This window comes from Monodelphis domestica, chromosome 2 (assembly GCF_027887165.1).
Source record: "Monodelphis domestica isolate mMonDom1 chromosome 2, mMonDom1.pri, whole genome shotgun sequence".
NCBI classification, from domain to species: Eukaryota; Metazoa; Chordata; class Mammalia; order Didelphimorphia; family Didelphidae; genus Monodelphis; species Monodelphis domestica.
The window spans coordinates 134,546,328-134,570,718 of NC_077228.1; the positions used below are offsets into that span (position 1 = coordinate 134,546,328).

General features: G+C 42.3%; 1 long non-coding RNA gene across 1 annotated transcript; it reads left to right on the forward strand.

Moving 5' to 3' along the window:
• The first annotated feature begins 4,212 nt into the window (after nucleotides 1-4,212).
• On the forward strand, nucleotides 4,213-8,034 carry LOC103094186 (uncharacterized). Its single transcript, XR_008916226.1, has 2 exons — nucleotides 4,213-4,418; nucleotides 6,836-8,034. It is a non-coding gene; the product is annotated as an uncharacterized LOC103094186 (long non-coding RNA).
• The last annotated feature ends 16,357 nt before the right edge of the window (nucleotides 8,035-24,391 follow it).

Consider the following 24,391-nt stretch of genomic DNA (forward strand, 5'->3'; position numbering starts at 1 on the left):
CTCTTAGGCAACATAAAGGGTTTTCTTTAAAGAGAGCATGACATGACTGCAACTAAACCACCTGCGTGCTTTTTGTCTTTGAAGTTGATGGTTTTGGCTTATATCGAGATCTTGTGTTCTTGTTCTGTTGCTGCCTTTTGCTTTTATTCTGCCAGTTTTTCCTCCAGTTTCTATATTGTAAATCTGTCTGTTATTCCTTCATTCACTTCTTTGAAGAAACCCATCACCATGGATTCATTTATACCCACCCTCCCACCAACCTGCTAATTATTTCCACTTTGATAGCTATCAATCCTGACCTTTATTCCAATTTAGTTTCTTATATTTTATTTTTCTTCTGAACTATTATAGTATTTCTTGTTGTTGACACAAATTCTCTTTGGATCCCACAGGATTCTCTATTTCTTCTGGTATCAGTCACTTTCCTTTGTCTTACAAAATTTATCAAGGAAACTTTTGTGCTGCTTTCTCTTTGAGAATTCAATATTCATCCTTTTAGCATTAGGATTTTAAAAAATTCTAACCTTAACAAACACCAAATTAAAAAAACTAGATCCATACAAATTAGAACAAAGAGATGATATATGGTACTAGAGATCTCTAGTACATCCATTATGCATAGCTTTGCCCTCCATCTCTTTTTTAATTAACAAGCATTTTTTTCTTTCCCTTAAAATCCTGGGGGAAAAAAGGACAGGAAGGAAATCAAAACAACTTGGAACAAATATTCATAGCTAAGCAAAACAAATTCCCTCATTTTCCATGTCCAATCAGGTATGGTTCACACTGCAGTCTGAGTCCATTACCATGCTGTGAGAAGGTGGGTAGCATGCTTGTCCCTTGCTCCTCTGGAAGTGTGGTACATGGAACAGCATTCTTAAGACTTTCTTTTTTTTTTAAGATTATATTATTTAGGAGGCAGCTGGGTGGCTCAGTAGACTGAGAGCCAGGCCTAGAGACGTCCTGGAGGTCCTGGGTTCAAATCTGGCCTCAGACACTTCCTGGCTGTGTGACCCTGGGCAAATCACTTAACCCCCATTGCCTAGCCCTTACCACTCTTCTTCCTTGGAATGAATATACAATATTGATTCTAAGATGGAAGGTAAGGGTTTAAAAAAAATTGCCCTAATGTTCTAGCCCATTCTATCAAGATCATTTTTAATTCCTACCTGGTCATACCATATGTTAGCCATCCTTCTCAGCTTTGTTTCAGCTGCAAATTTGATCCCTCCTGCAACTGTGACTTCATTTAAGTCACTGATTTTAAAAAAGGTTAAAGGGAAGATCTCTGGGCTTTCCCCTAGAGAGCTCCTCCCAAACTGACGTGTATAAGGTAAGAGGAAAGACAATCCAATTTGAACAGAGAGCACTCTCTGACAGAGATCATCTGCAGGGAGAGCGGGGGAGGTGCAAGAAGAAAAAACTGAAAGTTCCAGGAGGGAACTGAAGCTTGAAGAACTCCAACTGGTCACTCACTTCACTTCCAGCTGAGAGCCAGAGAGAAGAGGCAAATCTCCTAGGCTGGGAAGAAGCTTGTGTCTCTCTGGAGATCAACTGTTTCCCTTTGAACCCCTGGATACCTCTCACTCAGCTCTCAATTACAGCAGTCAGGGCCATCAGTGGATATTGTGGACTGGGACTTGGAAGGAAGCTGTGCACAGAGATCCCTTTTCAAAGATCTCCTTCTCTGCATCTCTCTCCCTAACCTGTTCCTGGACTCCTGTATTCAAAGCTAGTTAGCTTAGGAGTAGGGACCAACCAACAGCTGGCAAGTAGAGGGATCAAGACTGAGAAGCCTTGAATCCCTAAACTTTGGAGGGCCAATCTGCCAGAGGGGACAAGTAGTAGGACTTCCTGTACCCCCCATTTTCCCTACTTGATACCCTTATCACTCCTTCCCTGTTTGAACCCAAATAAACTCTCTACTACTTAGATTTAGGTCTGGCTAGTTTCTAATACTAGGAAAGGGGACTAAAGATTTGGGGAGGGTCATACCTCCCCAAAAAGGAGGGTTAGCCCCCAGGATCTCAGGGATTCAAGCTACCAGTCCCAAGGAGCAAACATCTCTCCTGGGCTGTGGAGTAGCCCCAAGGTCCTGAAGGGAATTGGCAGTTGGTGTCCCTGAGGAAACGAGAGGCAAAAGAATTCATTTGGCCTCTCAAGAATAGCTTGGATCTCAAGGGGGCATTTGTCATCTTACCAAGGCTTTCCCCTCTAGTTCTTGTCCTCCATCTCCCAGAACCATTCTCTGAGACCAGACTTGGTTACCTCCCCCCAAAAAGGAAGAGGGGAAGAACAATCTCTCCACCCTCTCAGCCCTCCCTCCCATCCATCATCCCTGTTCCCTTTTAGACTCTACATGACACATGGAACCATTAAGTCAATACTTTCAGTCTGGACATTCAACCAGTTGTGAAGCCCCCTAGCCATGCTAGCATTACCTCACAAGTCCCCATCTTGTCCACAAGAATAACAAAGAGGTTTTGTCAAATGCTTTGCTAAAATCTGGGTAAAATCTGTCTACACTCTCTCCATCTAACCGCCTTGTATCCCTGTACAAAAAGGAAATGGGCTTACCTGAAATGACTCATTCTTGATGAAGTCATGCTGACTCTTTGTGATAACTCATTTTTTTTTAAACATTAGAGATGAATTATTCCTTTAATACTACTTTCTAGCTTACTCATGAAGAAGCATGACATATAATCATTAAACTCAGAGTAAAATTTATGGCATTAATAAATAATTAGGCCATCCACAGTAGATTAAGACTGATTGCTGAGATGCAGGGTACTGAAGACCTAAAAGTAGAAGATAGTATGGGTATAGGTGGCAAAGTAGATGAGGGTATTGAACCTTACATCTGGAACTTAAGTTCGAATCCTCCCCTAGATACTTCCTACCTGTCTGACCCAAGGCTGATCACTTCACCACTCCCTGCCTCAGTTTCCTCAACTATAAAATGGGTATAACAACAACCCCTACCTCCCAGGGTTGTTGTAAGGATCCAGAGAGATAATATATGTAAAGCACACAGTGTCTAGTGTCTCTAGACCTTAATAGTTTAATTTGATTTAAAAAGAGCTCTCTGGTGAAATGTCCCACGGATCTATCCTTGTCCCTGTGCTGATTTTTTTAAATTAATGACTTAAATGAAGTCACAGATGTCTCTTAATACATGCTTATTAAAATTTAGTTTAATTTATTTAAAATTAAATTTTTAAAAGTTGTTCATAGAGCTTATACTCTAATAGGTGAATGCAGAACATAAAAAGGAGTTAGAATGTTGGGAGGGAGAAGAGAAGGAACAGGCTGAAGAGTAAGCTGGACGTATGAAGTAAACCACGTAGCTGAGCCTTCTCATGATCCGGTGCTTCTAGGCAGGAACCTCCCCAGTCATTGGTAGAGTCATTCCCAGGTGGCCAAGCAGCTCCTGTCCTTATTTCACTTTGAATCAGTTCCTATAAGTTTTTCCTATGGTTCTCTCTAGTCATTGTATTCATTGTTTCTTCTAGCAAGTATCTTTCATTGTATCCATGTGCCACAACTTGTTTAGTCATTCATTTTTGCTACAACTATTTTGGTGCATAGTTAGACTTTCCTTTTACCATTGATTTCCTTGGAATCGTTTTCTGGGAAGGGAATCTCGTGGTTTGAAGAATGCGAACATGTTAATCCTGATATCATTGTTCCAAATTGTTTCCCAGAATGATTGGACTAAGTCACAATTTCAACAATAGTGTATTCCGGAGTTCCACCCCTCCATAACGGCTCTATCTTTGCTATATACATTTCACAGAAGGAAATCTATTCAACGATAACAAGGGAAGGATATTCAGCAAAGAATCTATATTGATTTTGTTAGGTGCAGCTCTACAACTTTTGCTTTTGTCATGGTGGTGCCAATAGTCAAGAGAATGGGTTGATGGAGACGACGGTGGAAAGTTGATTAAACCCAAGGAATCCAAATATTAATTAGCTAGGCTTTTATATCTTTGGCAACTGGGAAACTAGGTCAGCATTTCAAGCTTGGTTCAATTAAGCCTGAAATGGAGTTTTGTTGTCTTTTTAGGGGAAAGTTAGCAGGCACTTTCCAATTTGGTTAGACCACACGTTGTCATGGATCCCAAACAAAGTATTAGTAGATATGACTCTTAGGACATCATATGTGGTTGAGGTCAAATGGAGAAGTAGGTCAAGGGATTTCACAGAAATAAAGCTGCAAGAATACAGGTGTCAGACTGAAACATCAGTATGTCTGCTGAAACTCTTTGGTAGAAAGGGGCAGAAATTCAAGTGTGACAGAGGAATAATGTGAGCCCAGTCTGAACTCATTAAGAAAGGATTTGAATAGAATAAATTTCAAAGGAAGAACCGTTCCAGAGAGTAGAGGAGGAATCTAGAAATAACTAACAGTGGTAAGCAAGAATTATTCCAATTTCTCCTCCAGGACCAGTGGGTTAGGAGGTCAGAGGGCCATGTAGCCAGTTCTGGAGAGGATGACCAGGGTCATTGTAGAGGGGGAAACAGAATTATCAGGGAGACCCAGCAAGGCTTGGATCTTGAAGGAAGCCAAAGATTTTAATCAACAGAGGTGAAGAGGGGCAGCACGCCAGGCATGAGGAACAGCCAATAAAAAAAAATGGGAGGGGGAGCATGCAGTGTAAAAAAGAGCAGCAGGCCGGTGTGACGGGCCTAGAGCAGCATAGAGGGGAATAATATGAGAGAAGTTGGATAAAACAGGAAGGTAGGTACCAGGAAGTGAAGAGCTTTAAATAACACAGGATTGTTCTTTAAAAGAATAAAAAAGTAAAGTACTTTGTGAATCTTAAAGCTCTCAATAAATGCCAGTTGTTTCTACATTTGGCCCTGAAGGTAAGGACAGGGTTCACTAAGCAGGGTTCTGTGTCATGAGGCTCTGGCCAAGGGAGTGGGGAGAGACTTGAGGCTGGCTGACCCATGTAAAAATAGACTCAAACTCTGGACTTCAATCCCCACAAGCCCTTGCTCCACTTCCCCAAAATGCTTTGTAATCTCACGGGAATTCTCAGGTGGGCCGAGATCGAAAAGGGATTTAACCTGATGGCAGAGGCTTTTGACTCTCTTTTGGACTTCTGTTTTTGGAGCAGACGTGGCTCTTTCCATAATGTAGGTGAGGTCTTGTCTAGGCCTCTGGCCTAGGCACGTGTTTCTTATCCTGTATTTTCTTTAATCCTTAATCTTCAATAAACCTCTAAAAAATATAATACTCCTTGTAGAGAGAAACTAATTTCTACCTGCTTCAGTCTCCCCTAAATTTTAACTGTTACACCCACCAGCAGGCTACTGGGATAGTCCCGTGGCGGAGTCAGTGCCATAGCAAAGAAAGGGGCTTCCTGGAGACTTGGGGAAGCAAAACTGAAATGATTTAGTATCAGTCTGGAAATGGGGCTGAGTGAGATGGAGGAGATGCTCTCCCTAGTAACAGAGAAGTTCAGAGGGGAGGGGGACGTTCTGTGTGGGACATGTCGAGTGGACAATGACCATGACCCTGGGAACATCCATTAGGCATTGGGAATGGGCAGCTAGAGCATAGGAGAGATGCTGGGGCTGGAAGTAGAAGAAGGCTAGAAGCCGTCTGCAGAAACTCCTAGCCGAATGTGGGAATAACCTAAGCACACATGAGCAAAACTCTTTTGTTGTTCTTTGGTTTTCAGCTGTGCTCAATTCTTTACAACCTCACCGGGGTTTTCTTGGTCCAGGAGTAGCTTCCCATTTCCTTCTCCAGCTCATTTCTCAGATGAGGAATCTGAGGCAAAGGAGATCAAGCCACTTGCTCAGGGTCACACAGCTAATAAGTGTCTGAGGCCAGATTTGAACTGGGGAAAAGGAGTCTTGCCTGACTCCTCCACTGCCACCACCCTTGTTGTCCACAAAAATATAAATGAGGTCAATACAAAGTAATTTTGCAAGGGGGGGACTAACTAGCAGCTGAGGAGATCAGGAAAAAAGGACCCAAGTAGAAAGTGATATTTGAGCTGAGTTTTGAAAGAAATTAGTCATTTTGAGAGATAGAGGTAAAGAAGAAAAGCATTCTGGGAATGGGAGTGATGATCTGTGTAAAGTCCTTGAGTTTGGACATGAAATGCAATGTGTAATAATAATAATAATAGCTAAAATTTATATAGTACTTTAAGGATTGCAATGTATTTTATCCTCACAGCAACCCTGTGAAGTAGACACAACTATTCCCTCCATTTTACAGATGAGGAAATTGTGGCCAATAGAGGTCAAGTCCCTTGAGACATTGTGGAGAGTCACCCAAGATGAGGCAGAATTTGAACTTAAGGTCTAGGCTCAAAATCAAACACAATTCACTACTCACTGTACCACAGAAGCTACATCTGTAAGGTACAGCCCTTTCATAGGAGGATATTTTGGTTGCTGAAAGGACAGAAAAGAGCATTTGTGTACGAAACACTGATTAAATTGACTTGGGACACAACAGACTTCTGATAAAAGATTGAGGAGGGAGAACGACTCTTCAGAGGGGCAGGTAGTGGCAGACCTTCCATCGGCTCTTTTGCACGGGTCTCTTCTTTTCAGGGGCAGCTGCGTGGCACAGTGGATAGGAGGCCCCGGCCTGAGGTCCGGAGCTCACATCCAGCCTCAGATGCTTCCTAGCTCTGTGACCCTACAGGTCACCTCATCCTCTTGGCCTTCATTTCCTCATCGGTAAAATGAGCTGGAGAAGGAAATGGCAAATCACGCCAGTAACTCTGCCAAGAAAACCCCAGATGGGGTCACCAAGGGTCAGACATGTCTGAAAAACAATTGAACCAACTTCTTTTTTCAGTGTTGGAGAGAGAGGTACAATGGCCTCCTTTCTGAGCCAATGGTGACATTTCTGAGCTCCAGGCCCTGCTAGGAGAGGAGAGGAGAGAAAAGAAGAGGCATCTGAAGAGGAGAAAGTTGGAGGCCCAAGAGAGGACCAGATAAAGGACCAAAATAAAGGAAGCAATGAGAGGAGCACAACATGGGGGAACTGATCTAAAGCTATCAAGCAGGCTCTGCAAGTGTTTGCTGGGGCTCATGCATATTGCAAAAGGGCTATTTCTTGAAACACCTTTCCTTCTGGCTCCCTCCACCAGCCCCTGGATCTGGTCTCACCTGGCCCAGCCTGTTCCTACCTTTAAAGGGAGGTGAGAAATCTATCCCATCTGCCTCTGCTAGGGAAGGACAGAAACCCCATTTAATTGTCTCCCTTCATCCAAGACTGTGGGTGTGGGCACCTTCACCCCTTTGGAGCTAGGAGTTGCTGGCTGACACCCAGACAGGACTCTCTGCTTTGAAAGGTCAAACCCCTGGGGCTGTTGATACTTCCCTGGACTCATTCCTCTGTACTAAACTCCCATTCTCCCAGGCCCTTCCCATCTCAATTCTGAACCCTCCCTGCCATTAATCAGTCCCATTCTCCAATTCCCACTGCCTCCTCCCCCAGCCCGCTGTCTGACACTGCCCTCTCCTTCCACTGTAGACCTGCCCATGAGGCACCAGGGCTTGATTGAAGGCTCTCTAACTCCATTTCCTAGCTCTTATCGAGACCGAGCTCTCCTTCCTAATTCTATTGCCTCTTTGGCCACCTTTCCCAGAACTGGTTTGATCATAACTTCATCTCCTCAGTCACTAGTTGAGGGAGAGAGTTGGAGAACCTCCGGCTCCCAGACGCCATTTCCAAGCTCTCATTCTACTTCTTTTACTGCTCCTCTGAGAGTTGCTCAACCCCTCTGTATTAACCAGCCAAAATTCTGGTTCTGGTATCTCCTGATCTCAATGAATATAATTTCCTCAAGTACACATTCTGTCAGCTTACCAATGCCCATGTTGAAACTATTTTAGAAATATTATGCAACATTTTATATTGCTTAAAAAGTCAAGCCATGCGAAAAAGATAAATTTACCACAATGATTGTCCAAAAACAGTCATTTTAGGAATTTTACAAAAAGTTAAAACCCGACAATATATGAATAATAAATACAAGACATGATAATAAACACGGTTTCTTCTTCCTGAAATCATGTGCTAAGTGGTATAGGGTTATGTTGCATAACATTACCCAGATCAAACTTTTGACATGACTGATGTGATAATCAGAAAACTCAATGTAACTTTGGAAAATTCTGAACAAAAACCTCGTTTGTGTGTTTGCCTGAGATGCAAAGTGGCTGATGATGATTTGAACTGGAGCTGGACTTGTGAATCCAACTTCCTCATAATATAACTGTGCCCTACTTACTTTTGTGGCATCAGTGACGCTGATGAGATGGGGGACCTCTGAGATAACAACTCAGCTTGATTGTTGCCCTGCTGTGACTCCCAACAGAGCCACTATCTCTACATTGTTCACAATTAAGCTCCCTTAGCTTCTAAACCAAGTTACTCTTGTATACTTTCAAAATATTCTCTTCTCATATGCTTCTTCGTTGGCTCCCTTTCATCAAGTTGTAAGTTTTAATGTGAAACTATGCAGAAAACAAATCCATCAAATTGGGGTGTCATTAATCATTATGAATAATATATTAGCATTCTGAAAACACTTCAATTTCTACTATCAAAATATTTCATTTGAAGCTATTTTCTGAAATAAGGCAGTTGTAGTCTAGAAAATAATGTATTTTCACTCAAATTGTATATCTTTAGGCTGAAGCCAACATCTGGGACATAAAACAGTGTACCGGATCACCTAAACAAAAAGCATTTTGCTTATTCTTCCAACATTGTAGTAGTAGTGGGAAAATAGAGTTGTTTTGAAACTTTCAAACGTTAAAAAACAAAAGAAGAAGAAAAATCTTTGCTCCATGGCCAAATCTATGGGGGGAAATACCTGTAGAAATGTAGGTCTGTCTGCTAAGAATACTCAAATTTTCACTAAATTTTCACTAGCTCATAAATGGATGGATGCCTCATCTCTTTTCTTCCTTAGTGATAGATACAAGTGTACAGAGATTTGTTCCTGTCTAAGGCAGATGAGTTACTTCTGATCAACCAAGACAAAGGGAATGACTCTTTATCAGGTTGTTCATCACATTTTCTGCTGTCCTTTCTCTGAAACTAGAAATTAAATCTTGGCCGAATCTTCTCTAAAAGTTCCCCTTAGGAGCCATTTTTTTCCAGTTATGTTTCAGTCATTGGAAGCCAAATGAGAGAAATGCTTTAATTGCCAAGTTCTTAAACTTACACGGCACTGTACTTTCAGGAATGCTCATGGCCTCTTCTCCCCAATTCTTGTCCCTTTAATTATTAGGATCGGATCCTCTCTCAAACATTCTAAATACCTCATTCCTCAAACTTACTCATTCCGGGACACTTACCTCTCCACCCCATTGCCCTAAGCACACAGAGATGGTCTTGACATTAGCCCCAGAGGTTCCACTTCATTTTCTGGGAATTTGAAATGGTCTTATCTGATCAGATTCTGTTATTCCACCTTTCCATCTGTCTGGAACAACTCCCTGGGTTCTTCTGCCTCTCAGTGACCTTCAGTCTGGTTCTGGAGGCTGTCCACTTTCAGGACTCCCACAAATCTTGAGGAAACATGGATTTTATTAGGTCAAATGGCCTGGAGACAGGTACAGGTAACATCTGCTTCCCTGGGCAGGGAGGAATTCAGGATTTTTACATCTTAAGGGAAGAGAGACTCCCAAGAAAGAAGGTGGGGTGGGGGACAAACCAGGAGGACCGAGTGGCATTCCAGTGTGGGGTGCCCTGGTGTCTGGGATGGATGAGCATAGGTCATATCCAGCTCTGATCAGAAAGGTGGGTGTTTGAGATGCAAATGGAAGGTATGCATCCCAGCTAAGACTAAAGGAAATGCATCTCTTCGAGAATCTTTTGTTTATGAAGTTGTCTTCTGGGTTGCATCAGGGTGGGCTTCCTTCTGACATCTGTATTCCTGGGGTCTGGGATCCAGAAATTCCTCAGGTACTCTTCCTGAACCTGGGATTCCTCTAGAAACTTGAGGGCCCCCAGGGAACCCTGCACCCCCATTCCAGATCTACTACTTAAGGTTTTTTTAAGCAAAGGAGTTAGGACTAGATTTATATCTAAAGGAAGATTAGATTGGCAGTGATTTGTAGGATTGGATTAGAGGAAGTGAAATGGGTGATTTTATTGTTGTTGTTATTAGATGGATGTTAAAATGCATCTGGATTAGTGTGGTGCCAGTGGGAATAGATAGAATCAGACCTGCCTATGAATAGATAGAATCAGACCTGCCTGTTTTGAAGATAGATAGGAGGGAAAAGAATTTAAAGTAATCTGTGGTTTTGAAAATGAAAGACCTTGGGGAGCAGTTAGGTGGTTCAGTGGATAGAGAACCAGCCCCAGAGATAGGAGGCCCTGGGTTCAGATTTGGCCTCAGACACATCTTAGTTGTGTGACCCTGGGTAAGTCACTTAACTCCATTGTCTAGTCCTTATTGCCTTTCTGTCCTAGAACCAATACTGAGTATTGATTCCAAGAAGGAAGGTAAGGATTAATGAAAGACCAAATTAGCAGTTGCACCACACACCTTATAAAAGGAGGAAAGGTATTAGACTATTTTGGTTTTGTATCTGAAGTGCTGGTGGGACACTGACATGAGATAAGACATTTCTAAGCATCTGGAGAGAGGCTAATAATAGAGCTCTGGGAGCTATCTGCACAGGGATGATGATTGAAGATATGGAAGAGAGAAGAAAGGAGTATCTAAGACAGATACTTGGACACTATTTGGCTTAAGGTTTCAGGAAGAGGCTAAGGAGCTAGAGCAGGAATTTGAGAGAGTTTCTTTAGAAAAGCAAGAAGCAAAAATTCACAAAATGTAAAATAAATAATTTTAACTGCATCAAATTAAAAAGTTTTTGTACAAACAAAACCAATGCAACCAAAATTAGAAGGGAGGCAATAAATTGGGAGACAATCTTCATAACAAAAACCTCTGGCAAAGGTCTAATTATTCAAATTTATAAAGAGCCAAATCAATTGTACAAAAAATCAAGCCATTCTCCAAATGATAAATGGACAAGGGACATAAATAGGTAATTTTCAGTTAAAGAAATCAAAACTATTAATAAGCACATGAAAAAGTATTCTAAATCTCTTAGAATCAGAGAGATACAAATCAAAATAACTCTGCCTTATCACCTCACACCTAGCAGATTGGCTAATATGATAGCAAAGGAAAGTAATGAATGCTGGAGGGAATGTGACAAAGTTGGGACATTAATTCATTGAGAGTTGTGAACTGATCCAACCATTCTGGAGGGCAATTTAGAACTATGCCCAAAGGGTGCTAAAAGACTGTCTACCCTTTGATCCAGCCATAGCACTGCTGGGCTTGTACCCCAAAGAGATAATAAGGAAAAAGATTTGTACAAGAATATTCATAGCTGCGCTCTTTGTGGTGGCAAAAAAATGGAAAATGAGGGGATGCCCATCAATTGGGGAATGGCTGAACAAATTGTGGTATATGTTGGTGATGGAATACTATTGGGCTCAAAGGAATAATAAAGTGGAGGAATTCCATGGAGATTGGAACAACCTCCAGGAAGTGATGCAGAGTGAAAGGAGCAGAACCAGGAAAACATTGTACACAGAGACTCATACACTGTGGTACAATTGAAGGTAATGGACTTCTCCATTAGTGGCAATGCAGTGATCCTGAACAACTTGGAGGGATCTAGGAGAAAGAACACTACCCACGTTCAGAGGAAAAACTGGGAGTAAAAACACTGAAGAAAAACAACTGCTTGAAAACATGGATCGAGGGGATATGATTGAGAAGAGACTCTGAATGAACATCCTAGTGCAAATATCAACAACATGGAAATAGGTTCTAATCAAGGACACATGTTAAACCCAGTGGAATTGCACGTCGGCTGCAGGAAGAGTAGGGGGAGGGAAAGAATATGATTCTTGTAAACAAGAAATAATGTTCTAAATTGACTAAATAAAAAAAGAAAAGAAAAGAAAAAGAAAAGCAAGAAGCAAGGGCAGCTGGGTAGCTCAGTGGATTGAGAGCCAGGCCTGGAGACTGGAGGTCCTGGATTCAAATCTGGCCTCAGACACTTACTAGCTATGTGACCCTGGGCAAATCACTTGACCCCCATTGCCTAGCCCTTACTGCTCTTCTGCCTTGGGACCAATACCCAGTATTGATTCTAAGACAGAAGGTTTAAAAAAGAAAAAAAAGCAAGAAACAAACCAAGAGTGTAAGTATTGCCACCTTCCTGAAGACTCTTTACAGTTTCATTTCAAACCTCATCATTTAACTGAAACTTTTCTCCCCAAAGTTAGAAATTATTATTTTGAAAAATCTTTACCTTCTGTCTTAGAAACAATACTAAGTGCCTGTCCCAAGGCAAAAGAGCAGCAAGGGCCAGTCAGTGGGGGTTAAGTTACTTGCCCAGGGTCATTCAGCTAGGAAATGTCTGAGGTCCAATTTGATCTGAAGATCTCCCTTCTCTATCCACTGAGCTAGCTACCCAGCTGCCCCTAAATTCTCTCTTATGACCATATCCAAATGACCCATTCTCAGTCCTCATCCTTCTTTATCTCTCTGTAGCCTCTAACTTTTGGAGACACCACTCTCCTAAGATTTCTACCTCTCTGATCACATCCCCTCAGTCTTCTTCACTGGATCTTCATCCAGAAAATGCCCACTAACCATGTGTGTCCCCAGGGTCTCTGAACTGGGCCCTCTTCTCTTTTCTCTCTAAACTACTTCACTCTCACCAGCTTTCATGGATTTTGTGGTAAAAATTTCCTTAAGAATAATCATTAAAAAAAAAGAATAATCATTTTTAGATAAAGTAAAATTCTCCAAGTCAGATAATTAGTTAAGTTTTATTGGAAGAGGGTTAAGGTGGACAAAGAGATGAATCTTTATGCCTCCAGGCAGACACCAGTCAGATAACCACCCCACACCAGGACATAGCATCTAAAGAGTATATAAACCCCAGAACTGATGTCATGGGGGGAAGGGTGGGGACAGCTTTTCCATCCATGCTGTCCCCATGGGGGAATAGCCTTTCCTTTCATGCTGTCCTCCCAAGGAACTGCTCCCCATCTTGCTGTTCCACCTTGCTATCCTCCTGGCCACTCTCAACATTACTTTCTAAATTAATAAATCCCTTTTTTGTTAAGTTAAGTTTTAGATTCTTGCATTCTTGAAAAGGCATCCTTCCCGAACCTCAAAGGTTATCCTTCCCGCCCATAACATTTTTGACGCCCAAAGTGGTTTTTGGCTCTCCTGTGTCAACTAGAAAAAACACAGAACTATTAAATAGTCAAAATCACTCTTTAATCAAGGGAAAAGGGGTTAGCGCTGCTACTACGACAACAGAGCTGCTTTCCAAGACTGCACCGGAGTCAAGACGCCCTGGTCACCAGCCCCTGGGAGTGCCACCGACTCAGGATGGACTCCGAGGAACAAAAGAACTTAGAGAACCTATATACCACTCTAGATGACCTGGGGGCTTTAGGATTAGAGGGACAGTTGATTGACTTTACAATGGTAAGAAAGGAAAATGAAGAGTTCCGGACAGGAATAATAGTGAGGGGCTGGGGCCCTACAATGGACACAAAAGGGAAAGACTCAGCCTAGGGCTGGGTCACCTTGGTCATGGACTTTAGCCTAGGGGGAAGAAACCATTGGGACAAAAGGGATGTTCAATATTAGCTGTTCCCACCCAAACTACCAGGAAGTTCACTGTCTGGTGAAGAGGGACCTTCCCTCAGGGGGAAACTCTCCTGTGAGAAAGTCAAAACCTGGGGTCTCTATACTCAAACTAAATAAACTGGGGATCTCTAGATTTCCATGTTGACACACCCCCCTTTTGGTCAAGACTGAACGTCGCTGACCAAACATGGACAAATGAGTAATGCCATATGGGATTGGACTCCATCCCCTACTGGTGGGAAAGTCTAGGGACACAGATATTGGTGATTGGCATTTGGGGGCGCTCCCCAATGCCACCGGCGCATTGTCAATTGAGCCAGAAAGGCAGGCAGTCTGCCTTTGGCCAAAAACTGACTAACAATCAAAACACTACCCCAATTCCCAAAGTCTTAAGTCTTTCACTTCTGGTGGGTCCTGATGATGCCTTCAGCCTCCTCTCTCTCAGACTTCTGTCCTCTGGCAGGCTCCTCCTTTGGTATCAGCCAGCTTCCTTGCTGCTGCAAGAGAAAACTTAAGAGAGATCTATAAACACATTCTTTAACGGGACTTGATCTACTCCCTATATGCTTATTCACTATAAGGATTATCCACACTGCTAACCTTAAATCTGTAATTCCATCTTAATTTTTAATAATGTCTTTTCCACACATAAAATCATGTAATTTACATGCTTAATCAGAAAGATTGCCTTACTTTACCAAAATATAAAAATCCTACAAACTGTAGAAATATAAAAGCAGAAAAATTCTCACTATTAAAATGCTTCTAATCTTCCCTAAATTTAAAACCTTATACACTCAACTCACACACCCCCCTTTAGGGAGGTTGAGATGCTAGGGATTTTGAAATTGATTTCATTCCTTTTAGCTACTTAACCATAACCATGGTCCAGATTTAAAATATTTATCTTCTATTACTAACAATCATTTCTAGGCTCCATCATTTCTTCCTAACCTCTTCTGACACTACTTTGAGACAAATTAGCACTCTGGAATCTTTGCTGCAAATTCTCAGCTGTCACTTTCAAACCGTAGTCAGGTAAAAATGTTCCCTTTTAAAACTTTTCTTACTTCCACTAAGTTTGGGGAATAGCTCTGTCCTTTCCAGGTTCTCTACTTAAAGGGACTTTGCTCAGGGTAAATAGAATTTTCAGGGGAAATAAAAATAGTTTTATGTCTGCTACAGAAACATTTCTAGTCAATGAAAATGATGAGACCCAATACTTATCCGGATCCAATATCTTGGGGCTCCTTCAGGTTTCTCGTAGGGATGTCTTCAAGAATCCTTCAGATTATAGGCTACAGGAAAATCTTGTCCAGGCTTTTGGCTCTTAAGAAATGTCTTGAAATTAAACTAATAGGTTTTAATCACTTCACCCACACTTCAGAATTGGGGTGGTAAAATACAGGACATTCCTAAAAAATTTTAGAATTTCCCAGGTGAGAAATTCCTTTATTAGCGGTCATGTGCCAATGATCATCAGAAATAATGATCACAAAACCATTAGTTCTCTCCACTAAAAAAAAAGTAAAAATTAGTTATCAGTAATCACTGGTCTTTTAAAACAAAAATCTATTGTAATGGTTGCACTCTGGAAATTTACCTTAAGAATTCAAAAATTAGTTTATAGTTTATGATCCTTTTACTTTTTCAGAATCTAAAACCAATAATATGTTTTTCCAAACACAAAATTTAGGATTACTAAGAAAGCTTAGAAATTACCTTTAACTCTGAATACTTCTACAATTCCTTTCTTTTCTTTCTTTCCTTTTTTTTTTTGCTCTAATTTACTTTTGGCTCCAAGTTTCCCTTTCTCTTATCCTTGCCTCAAGCCACTTTGGCCTAAGGCTAAAGCCGCTTCTAAAGAGGAAATTTGTTGGTCAGTTTAAAATGTTCTGGGCTTCCTTATCATTTAAAGCAATACCCTTTCCCCCATTATTTCTTGTCATTTACACCAATTCAATGACCAGTCAGGTCTGCAGTTGACCATCCTAAAATGAACTTTCTTTACTCCAGAACTCACACTTTGCTATTTGAAAACAATTAACAGCTTGGAAAAATGTAAAGTTATAGCACTCAAATAACCAATTAGTACCTAGAATAAAATGCACCTTGTTACTAATATTAACTGTGCTTGATACACAATATTTCACCCATTAACAAGACCAAAACTTTGGGAAGAAAAATTAGACCTTAAAGTTAAGAATTTCTGGACCTCCTTTTGCCTCCTGTTGGATATTCCCATATCCAGATCACCAGTTCTGGTCTCACCTCTTCAACTTTTGGGAGGAATTCATTGTTAACACAACTTACAAACATTATTTGCTAACATTTAAATCACAAGCATTTGATTATTAGCGAAGTCTCCGCCTAAGGAATCCATTAGACATACAATACAAGCAAAAGCCCACAGAAAAAAAATTTGAGAAGAAATCCAGAACTTAAATTCTTAAGCTTCTATGAGCTTTTTTTTTTTTTTGCAAAACTATTTAAATAATAAACCATTTAAACCTCAAACCATTGTATCTCAATTCATGAAGAAACTTTCTCTCTTTTAATCAACTTAAAGCAGTTACTCAGACCCTCAATTGAACACTCAAGGCTCTCACACCCCAAACTTGAGTTTCCCATTCAAAACTTTCAGCCAACCATTCACGCCTCTGACCAGCTCTCCTGGCCCTCACCTCTCTCTGGTTCTTACCCTTCTCCTGGTCTATGGACCGTTCTGACCTGGTTTTTCTTCGAGTGTGTCCCTCGAGCCTTTGGTTGAAGACTTCTTCAATCTCTCGACCTGCTTTGCTTAACACAGACTGCAGAAACAACATCCTTTCCTCATTGAGTGAACCCCACCTTGGCCAGCTTACCTTCGGATTGGCCTTTGTCATTGCTTGCCACTTCTCTAAATACTTGCTTGCATCAGGTCCATACTTTGAAACCATATAACTTTCGGCCGTATTTCTTTGGGCTACAGACCGCCCCACCAAATTTTGGGACAACAGACAAGCTGTTACCCATGTCCAGTGACTATGGACAAATTGACTAAGGATCCCTTAATTAAAGAGCGAGTTATTCCCAAACCAGAGATGCGAGTCCTTCCTCCGAGAGAGCCGCTTACCTGGCCCTTGCTAACCGGACTCCTGACCCAACCCCAAACAGGTTGTGTGAGGTACCTCAAGTCTGGGGTCCTCGTTAGCTGGAGGGCTCAGGCCGCGGGGACTTCGGATCTCGGTGGGACCTCCATTAATGTCAACTAGGAAAAACACAGAACTATTAAATAGTCAAAATCACTCTTTAATCAAGGGAAAAGGGGTTAGCGCTGCTACTACGACAACAGAGCTGATTTCCAAGACTGCACCGGAGTCAAGACGCCCTGGTCACCAGCCCCTGGGAGTGCCACCGACTCAGGATGGACTCCGAGGAACAAAAGAACTTAGAGAACCTATATACCACTCTAGATGACCTGGGGGCTTTAGGATTAGAGGGACAGTTGATTGACTTTACAATGGTAAGAAAGGAAAATGAAGAGTTCCGGACAGGAATAATAGTGAGGGGCTGGGGCCCTACAATGGACACAAAAGGGAAAGACTCAGCCTAGGGCTGGGTCACCTTGGTCATGGACTTTAGCCTAGGGGGAAGAAACCATTGGGACAAAAGGGATGTTCAATATTAGCTGTTCCCACCCAAACTACCAGGAAGTTCACTGTCTGGTGAAGAGGGACCTTCCCTCAGGGGGAAACTCTCCTGTGAGAAAGTCAAAACCTGGGGTCTCTATACTCAAACTAAATAAACTGGGGATCTCTAGATTTCCATGTTGACACCTGAAAGCCACTCCTGTACCCCTGATCATCCACGAGGACACGGCTTCTCAGGTAGGAGTCTTTTCTTTGACTCCTGAAACCCCCATCTTTTGGGTGATATCTTTGTGGGAACTCGTTCGTGCTCTCTCTCCCATCAGCCCCAGATCAGATTCTTGCATTCTTGAAAAGGTATCCTTCCCGAACCCCAAAGGTATCCTTCCCACCCATAACAAGAGGACTAGTGATCTAACATACTGATAGTGAACCTGAAAAAAAACAGATCAGCAAAGCAGTTACAAAAGATTAAGGTCTTTAATTAGGATTAGGGAGCCATTGCTCTTATGAATTAAGATTGCTCTTAAGAATCATACCCTTATACCACACAGAGCCAAGCCCTGGAGCTCTAGGAACACCATCTCCAGGGAAAACACCAAGAATGGGAACTTGGGTCCAACTAAAGAATTTAGTCTTATATAATACACTTTAGGAAGGATGGGAGAAGGACAACCAACCCGCTGGCTTACATAGAGGCTAGGGAAAGACCAAGTTGGGGCCTAGAACAGTAAGAAAAAACTAAGAGGTCAAGAAGGGTATTTAAGATTTGATTAGATGGACTCATCTGATCTAAGATGACAGGTTTATTGCTCAATCTGCTAATCCTATCTAGGGTGATCCAAGAGTGCTTGAGGGTTTGACAAAACCAGGCTGTCTCTACATATCTCCTCACAGAGAGGTGAATGACTCAGAATGCAGTCTTTTTAAAATAGTGAGTACATTTAAAATTTTGTGAATGTTTTAAGTAGCCAGAAAGTAAATGTTTTAACTAGGCCTTGGTTTTTCTTTCTTTTTTCAGTGAGTAGGAACAGATTAAGGCAGATTTTGGTGATTGAAAAAATATGTAAAATTTCATTTTAAAATATTCCTTTTACATGAATTTAAGTGCACAAAGCCAACAGATTATCTCTCTGAATCTAGAAGCATATGAATAGAAGTTCCTTCAAAATAAAACAAAACAGCTTTATGATAGTCAATGGAATTTATACATAGATGTACCAGTAGAGTTCAACAAAGGGGCTTCTAGGAAAGGAACTTAATGGGTTGAAAACATTGCAAATTCACTGATAGCATCTAGAAAATTTGTAACATTCTAGGACAGCTTCTGGTCAGACTGAATCCATCAGTCTAGGACTTTCATCAGTGAAATAGTAATTCATTCACCTAACAGATACAAACTCCCTTTCTACTTAAAACTAATGTGTTGCAATTTGAAACCAACTCCTCCCCAAGAGTTGGATTGCCCCAGTCCAGCACAAAAAATCCAAGAAGGCACTTTTGAATATATGGTAGCAGAATGATATCTAATTAAAGCTGAAAAGGATCCTTTTATCAGTTTCACTCCTAGGCAGTGGTTTGGCTGACTTTCCTCCCTTCCCCAAGGGCCTGCTGTCCCAGTTATCTTTCTGTCCTCTGCAGCCTGGGTCAAACAGGTTGCTCCTTAGGCCTTCCCTAAATTCCACTTCTTATCTATTAAAAAAAAATGAGCACTTTTTAATATATCTTTGTATAACCCAGTGGAACTGCTTGTTAACTGGGGGTGGGGGGTGGGGGGTGGGGGAAGAGGAGTGGGAGACAACAAGAATCATGTAATCATGAAAAAATGTTTTTAAATTAAAAAAAGATCACTCTTAGAACCAGGAAAACACTGTACACAGTAACAGCAAGAGTGTGGGATGATCAACTGTAATAGACTTAGCTACTCTACTTGCAGCAATTCAATGATCCAGCACAGTTCTGAGGGACTTATAACAAAGAAAATACCATCTGCCTCTAGAGAAAGTACTGATGGAGTCAGAATGCAGATGAAAACATGATTTTTCTATTGTTTATTTTTGTTTCATTTTGTATTATTTATTATTATTTGGGTGTAGGTTTGGTGGTTTTGGCTTTATAAGATTATTCACTTACAAAAATGAGCCATATGGAAATATGTTTTGCATAATAATACACACACCCAGAAAAAAAAAATCAAAATTAAGAAGTAGGGGGGAAAAAAGGTCACTCGAGGCATCAGAACACAGTTAACAACGCCAGGATGCCACCATCAATCAAATCAACCAGGATGTATTAAGTGACTGCTATGTGCCTGGGCCCTGTGCTGTCCCTAGAGAAAGAAAACAGGTTTGGGGCCTTCCAGGAATTTACATTCTGATGAAAGAAAACAACATGAATAAGGATGATCCAGTCTACACTTCTGATTTCTTAACTGCTAGGGCCTCCCCCCAGAAGATGACAAAACACGGGTTCTAGTCCCCACTCGGACATGTCCTGGCTCTGGGATCCTGGGAAGATCCCTTAAAACTTTAGAGCTCTCCTTAGCACTCTATCCTTCAAAGGAGTTGCTGAACTGATTTGGTAATGGGAATCCCCTCGCCCGGTAACTCCCCACACCAAAGAAATTTCAGGTCTGGACCAAAAGGTTATTTTGGTGTATATATATTGAGGAGACGAGAGAAGGCAAAGCAGATGAAGAAGGAGTCTGGTCCTGGGGGCACCCCCGTCCTAGGGTCCAGGAGCAGAACATGACCGGGCCCTGTTTGTCTTTCCGGGCTGGCTTCTTGTTCCAGAATATTTCCTTCTTTTCCTGGGAGCGCTCTGGAGAACAGGGCCATGTTTTCATGGACTTTTGTTTTTATAGTTCAACCTGGCATCCCCTTGTTTTGGAAAGGAACCCGCTTAGACTCTGAAACAGGCCCCCTGAGTGTTGGCACCTGGGCTCTGTGATCAGGCCTTTGGTACTGATTAGTTCAGGTGGCAGCTGGAAAAAGCACTCAGGTGTTAACAGTTTACTCTTGACCAAGTCAAACACCGGCAGACGCTTGAGTAAAATCAATAGTTTATTTTCTTGGTTGGGAGAAAACCCTACAGAAGTCAAGGATAGAAGGGCTGCCTTGGCGAGGCCTGAACAAAGGCCAAACCTGTCGCCTGAGCAAAAACCACAATTCGACCCATTTTGTCCTCCAAAAAGGGGTTCCCCCTCTCCCCCGCCCCGGTGGATTTATAGGAGAGTTAATGGGCAACCCAGCCAAAAGAACAGACTTTTCCAGCCTCCCTCAGTCCTCTTGAATGTTGTATATAATCTTGTTTTAATCTCCACTCACTACGCCAAGGTATCTGACTCACTGGCTGTCTTTCTCTTGGCCTGAGGGAAGGACTGGCATCCAGACTGGGCTCCTAATTCCAGTTGTGCAACTAACTTGCTTTGTGAAGAGGGACAAGTTGTATCAGTGTTTTGGGACTGGGTTTCTTCCAAGGTTTCTAAGTTCCCTTCTATCACTAAATTTCTATGAAATTCTTCTATGAGTGATGATGGATTTTTTCCTCCAAAGCCACGAAATGAGGGGTTCCCCTTCCTGCTCTCTTCTTCTCCCTCCTCCTCCTTTCTTTCCATTTTTTTAGAGGATATAATATTGCAGACACAGTGACCTGTTACAAAACCTTGAAATTGCTAAATCCTGGTAACTTTTCTCAATCCTCCTCAAGCTATTTTTTTTAAATTGAGAAATTAAATGTGTTTCTTGTATTTATGCTCATAACAATGTTAGTAAGTAAGGGGACTGATTTCATTATCTGGAGTGTTCTCTTTGGTGGAGCAGTCCAAAATCCATCATGCTTGCCCATCTTCACAGAAGTTCTCTTATATAGCATTTGACAGAGGAAACCAATGACTAAGGGATTGGAACTCTTTTAAGATTTTAACACCATTGACTCTTATCTCCTTTACCTTTCACACCTTTCTGGTGGTTCTCCTTATACCCATCAGCCTCTCTTCCTGGTTTTATCATCCCTATCCCACCTTCTCAAACAAAGCTCTGTTGTCACCATCTCATCCATATCTTCACAACAGTTCTGAGAGGCAGCTGCTAATGCTGTTGGACAGATGAGGAAACTGAGGCAGACAGCAGGGACGTGATTTGCCCAGGGTCCCAAAACGGGGAAGGGTCTGATTTCAAGAGGGCTATCTGCCAGAGCCCCAGCTCCCTTTGTCCTAACACCTGTTCTCTTCTTCTCTAGCCTTTTTTTTCCCCAGGGACCTGATCTCTTTTGGGTTTCCTCTCTTTGAAGATGTTCCAGTCCTGCACAGCTTAGAAACATCTCAATCATGTCACCTGGGTTCCTGAGCCCACACTTGTTTGAATTTCCCCATTCCTGAGGCAGCCACTGATCCTCCAGCATTACAGGTTTATGGCCTCTGTATGGCCCTTAATTCTTCATTATCCCATGCCCTATTGTAGCATCCCAAGCATATTCACATCTATGAAATATAAATGACTGTATGGCGACTGTGTCTCCAAGCATAAGGTGATACCAATGAGGCTTGTGAATGTAACCTTGAACTGGCCATGCGGCCCTTGGCTAAGACAAACTCATTAACGTGCTCGGACTCAATTCCCCGGGAAAGTGCGGTTTGCAATCTACATGCCCAAAGGTGTTCCCTCTACCTTGCCACCCAATCTTGATTGTCTATGCTTTGTGATGTGGTTACTACTCCGTGCTTGGGAGTACCGCCCAGGCAGGACAGGAATAAATTCAGAGGCAAACCCATGAACTTCCTCTTGGCTTTCTCTCCCTTCCATGGAGCTCCACTGGGCTCCTCAATGACTATGTCTCTCTCTCCTCTTGACCTTCTCCTTCCCCGAGGCTGTAACCATCTCGGTCTGCTTTCCCTATCTTAATCTCCTCCTCCACCTCTTGTTCCTTTGTACTCATACTCTCCTATCAAAGGGAGTATCATAGGGATTGCCTGCCCTATCCAACCACGGACTTGTCCTTGTCTTTCATTTCCACCCTGGTTCTCGGTTCCTACCTCTCCTCGGGTCCCATCACAAAGGTAAGCCCCTTCCCTTGTGGGACCCTGCTGGTCAGGGAAGTCCATTAAGGAAAACCCCACACCTATATGGCCAATCAGGTCTCTACTTCTTCCTCCTGCTGGAGGCAGGAAAAAAGCTATTATTATTGTTATTATCACATAATATTATAATATAAATATTATCATATGCTATATAATACTATATATTATTTAGTAAAGTAGAGATAATACTAGCATGTGGTTTTTCTAAATTAATCTGCAGTTTTCATTCCTTTGGAATATAATACCACCAGTCTAAAGGCTGACCCCATTCTAGTTTATTGTCCCTGGGAGCTTCCAAATGGCCCAAGTTGGTCCACAAGGATCTGACCAGGTTACTTTGGTTCCTGGGAAAACCTCAGTTGGCCTGAACTTCTCTGTCTGGTTAGGGAAGCTTCTAAGTTGTCCCCAGACTATCTTTTCAGCCTTCCCTTTTTAGATTCCTTCCTCCAGCCAGACTGTTTTGGCTCTTTCTGTTCCTCAGATAGGGGGTTCCCTCTTCTGGTTGTGCGTTTGGGTTGGAGGGTTACCATTTTCCTCCCTTCGTTGCAGACTTGGTTCAGTGGCCTGCCAGCTTCTCTAAGAAACATTTCCCAATTCCACCCAGTTCTAGTGCCCCCCTTCCTATTTTGTATTGAATTACAATTTGTTCATTTATTTATTTATTCAATGTGTTACTTATTTATTCATTGCATTAACTTCTACATGCCAGTGTGGCCTCCCTTGATCCATTGGAAGCTAGGTAATCTGGCCTGGAGTTAGGAAGACCTGAAGTTCAAATCTGACCTCAGACATTTATTTCCTCACTGGGGGACTCTGGGCAAGTTGCTTACCTTCCATCTGCCTCTGTTTCCTCATGTGTAAAATGGGGATAATACGGGGACCTATCTTGTGGGACTGTTGTGAGGCTCCAATGAGATAATAATTATCATGTGCCTGGCATACAGAAAGCACTCTATAAACATTGGCGATTACTATATTGTTTGTTGTTCTGTTGTTTCAGGCTCATCTGGAGTTTCCTTGGCAGGGGTCCTGGAGGGTCGGCCATTTCCCTGAGGCCAACAGGGCTGATGAGGGTCTGTGGCCCTTCTGAGGCCCTCCTGACACTGCTGAATGATTAAATCTCAAATCTCTGGCCTTCCTTTCTCTCCCAAGTTTTATTTTCATGCTCAGCTCCTGGAGGGCTGGGGGAGGAGCTCAGTCTGTTATGTGAGGGTCACAAAGCTCATCTTCCCCTTAGCTCTCTCCATCAGCCTGGCCTATCATAGGCCTTTCACTGTGGAGTCATCTGTGCCCTCAGGCTCTGGTCAGGCGCCAAGTCTTGGTTTGCCCGGTGGGATGCTGCCTGGGTAGCTTCCAAGCAAAGAGGGCTGATCCTGCTTGTTTTCCTCCTGAATTTCCTCACCCATGCCCCAGCAGAGGGTAAGTCACTGAAGGTAGGGCCTGCTTGCTGGTCTCTGTATCCCTATGAGATCCTGGAGGCGCTGCCGCCACAGTGGGCTCAGTGTAGCCTGGCTGTGGGACTTGGAGTCTATCATATCAGAACGAGTGGAAAATACAAGCAAACTGATGAGTATATCTTGGCACGTTGTGATCCTCTGGGCTGGCTGTCCTACACTTTCATAATTTGCTAAGAAAATGGATGATGTAAAGGAGATAATAGGGCAGTAGAAGAGGCCATGATGAAGACTGCTCACTTAATGTACATGAATACTGCTGCCAGGTAGAAGAGAATTTTAATTTAGTTATTAAAGTGGGCCCATTTCTGGGGATGCTTTAAATCAGCAACATTATATAGTCTTAAATATTTCTCTCTGATGAACTAACCCCCCAATTGCTTCACCAGCCCAACTGAGGTCTTTCTGTTCTTAAAATAAAAACCCCAGGGGCAGCTGGGTAGCTGAGTGGATTGAGAGCCAGGCCTAGAGATGGGAGGTCCTAGGTTCAAATTTGGCCTTAGATACTTCCCAGCTGTGTGACCCTGGGCA